Genomic DNA, 3,285 nt, shown 5'->3' on the forward strand with positions numbered 1-3,285 from the left:
TGTGTGTAGAGGATATGGGTGTGTCCCTTGTGAGGGGGGAGAGTAAAATACAGAGAGAAAGAGAGAGAGAGAGAGAGAGAGAGAGAAAGGGTGAGAGAGCAAGAGAGAGACAGAGAGAGAGAGAAACATATACTAGCATTACTCATTGAGCTTTTTAGAATCTCAAATATTCGAAGCACTTGAAAAGGCTCTGACTGACTTTTACTATGTGTGTTAACTCTGCTATTTCAGTGTTTAGGCTTTTTGCCCACTAGCTCATATTATCAAATTCTCACTAAGCGATTAACTTAAAGATAGTCGGTGATGAGGCAGAATTTGAAAACCGGAGCAGGATCCTCAGCCTAAGATTCATGGAACAGTTCTGAGGGCAGGAATTTGATGAAAAAAATAAAAGGTATTACTTTCTTTTTTAAATCTAATGATTATCCTTGATAAGTTTGGAACAACTGAAGCTCATTTGTTTAAAAATAAAAGATATTAGCCAGGCGTGGTGGCGCACGCCTTTAATCCCAGCACTTGGGAGGCAGAGGCAGGCAGATCTCTGTGAGTTCAAGGCCAGCCTGGTCTATGTAGTGAGTTCCAGGACAGCTGGGGCTACAGGGAGACCCTGTCTCAAAAAGACCAAAAAAAATATATATTTTTTTAATTAAAACATAAAAATAAAAATAAAAGGTATTTCTTTTTTAAGTGTAATGATCATCCTTGATAAGTCTGGAATAACTAAAGCTCATTTGTTTGTGTGTATGTGTGTGTGTGATGCATGTTTTCTTTTTTGACTTTTTTATTTTTGTTTTCTGTATATGAGTGGTATGCGTGCATATGTGTAAGTGCACCCGTGTCCTGCCAACACCTGAGGGGAAAGAAAGAGGGCGTCAGATCCCCTGGAAACGGGAGTTACGGACAGTTCTTAGTCGCCGTGTGGGTGCTGGGACTTGAACCTGGGTCTTCTGCAAGAACAGCCAGTGCTCTTAAACACTGAGCCATCTCTCCAGCCTTGATGTGTGTTTGCATGTGGATGTATGCACATGTAAACACATGTGGAGTCCAGAGGCCTACATGGGTGTTTCCCTCAGTCATTCTCTACCTAATTTTTGAGAGACAGTTAAACACTGGAAGTACAGCTTATCCATCAGCCTGGGCTAGTTGTGTGAACACCAGGAATCCATCTGTCTCTGACCCCCACACCCAACACTGTAGTTAGAGGCATGTAGCACCAGGTCTGGCTTCTACATGGACATTGAAGTTCCAAACTCACATGCTTCCACAGTCATCTGCCCAACACATGTGGACACCAGTCAAGTGTGTTGGGCACAGTTGACCTTGTAAATCCCATAGCACAGCAAAACGATACACTGTATGTCCATAGGTACCAGTTTCACTTGGTTATCTTGTCTGACTGGAATCTTGGCTCACTGTCACTGCCCAGCACCCCGAGAGAGTTTCCTACCACAAACCACTCCCTGATGAACCTCACAGGCCAGGAGGGCATCCAAAGATAACTTAGGCAGCAGCAAGCAGCTTTCCAAAGAAAACAGATAGTGCATACACAAAGGCACCAGAAGCAAGATCTGGAACTGAGCAAGCTGGAGTAAACTAGGAATCTATAAATGACGGAAGGTATAGATAATAAGAAACATCGTATCCTAAATAGCTTAAGTTTATTCATGGTATGAGAAGAGATCTACTCCAACATTTACTAATGCGCTTTGATATTGTAGCATAGTTTTTTGCAACGTCTCCTGTTTTCTTTTAAAGTTGTCAGGAATAGTGCACCATAGCAAAAACACAACTGCAAAATTAGACTGTCATTATGATGGGAAGTGATTTCTACTTCTGGATAGAAGAGATCTATCTCCAGGCATAAGGGAATGAGACAGTGACTTAGTACTTGCACACAAACAGTATCACTAAGTCTTTTGCAATCAAGTTTGTGACAAGAAGATTGTTTGGAATTATTTAATTTTCTTTTCTTTTGTTGAGATATGGTTTTTCTATGAAGCTGAGGCTGGCCCAGAACTCACTATAATAGAGCAGATTCGCTTTGAATTTGTTACCCTCTTCCCTTAGCCTTCTGAATGTTTGAGATTCCAAGCATGTGGGCATGGTGTCCACTTTTAATTCTGCTGCTGGAGAGGTGGTGGCAATTCCTTTAAATCACTGGTCAGACAGCCTAGTATAATTATTGAACCCCAGGTCTCAGTCAGAGCTGGCATGTGTGTGTAAATGTTTCTGATATGCTGAATCCCACATGTTTCCTGAAGTCCAGTTCTACAATGGCCCAGGGGCTTGACTGAATTGCATTCAAGGGCATCATCCCGACAGCACTTTCATTTCTAAAAGAGAATAGACTTCACTGTTCTCCAAGGTTCTTACCCTGAGCTGTGGGAAATATACAGCAAGGGTGGCCCTCTCTGAATATAATGTGTCTTAAAAAGTGTGACCCCTTCATCTCCTACATCACCTCCCTTTGGTCTGGTGAGGCAAATCTCTATGGGGTTTGGAAAGTGATCAACTCCCCAAGCTTCTTCTCAGGAACCAACTGCCTGTGAAAAGATCAGTGACAACACAGAGATTTTTCACTGTGGCCTGCAATTCTCCTGACATTGGGGGCTTTTTCCCTTTTTAAAATTATGTGTTAGTACTTAAATAAGAGCGTGCACGAAGCCGAGTTCAGTCTCCCCGGGGGCAAATAACGACGGCATGCTGGTGCACAGCTCTAACCTGGAAGTGTGAGTAGATGCAGGATAATCATTTCAAGGTCAAGGCAGCCTAGGCTATATGAGGCAATGTCAAAAAAATATATAAATAAGAAAGGGAAAAAAGAAAGCCTAAGGAATTAGTAACAGCAGGGTACTTTTTTCTGAAAACTGCCATCATTTCAACACCGTCTGGGGACACATTTCCTATCAAGCTTCTGACACGGGTTCATTTTGAAGACAATGTTCCATCAGGGCTGCTCAGACGCAGATGCAGCACTGCGCATGTGCTCCTGTATCCTCACGCTCAGGTGTAGGACTGCGGGAAGTGGGGAGGGCGGGCTAAACCGACAGGGCAGGAATCTTAGGGCCGGAAGACCGCTGATCAGGGACTGAACGAACCCCCTTAGAGACCTCCTGACCCAGAGCATCTCCCTGAAAGCTGGTGATTGACAGGGATGCTCTCCTGAGCGCCTTGTACACGTGACATCACTTTACCTCGTCCCCCTCCTTTACCTCGCCCCCCCTTACCTCTCCCCCCTCCTTTACCTCGCCCCCTACTTTATCTCGCCCCCCCTTTACCTCGTCC

The 3,285-nt window shown here is 44.0% G+C and overlaps 1 protein-coding gene across 1 annotated transcript in view; it reads right to left on the reverse strand.

Moving 5' to 3' along the window:
• LOC103751216 (steroid sulfatase) overlaps nt 1-3,285 on the reverse strand; it is a 124,794-nt gene that overhangs the window by 120,818 nt on the left and 691 nt on the right. The gene's annotated exons all lie outside the window — the stretch shown is intronic.

Source organism: Nannospalax galili, unplaced genomic scaffold, assembly GCF_000622305.1.
Source record: "Nannospalax galili isolate Female #2095 unplaced genomic scaffold, S.galili_v1.0 scaffold1227, whole genome shotgun sequence".
Classification (NCBI taxonomy): domain Eukaryota; kingdom Metazoa; phylum Chordata; class Mammalia; order Rodentia; family Spalacidae; genus Nannospalax; species Nannospalax galili.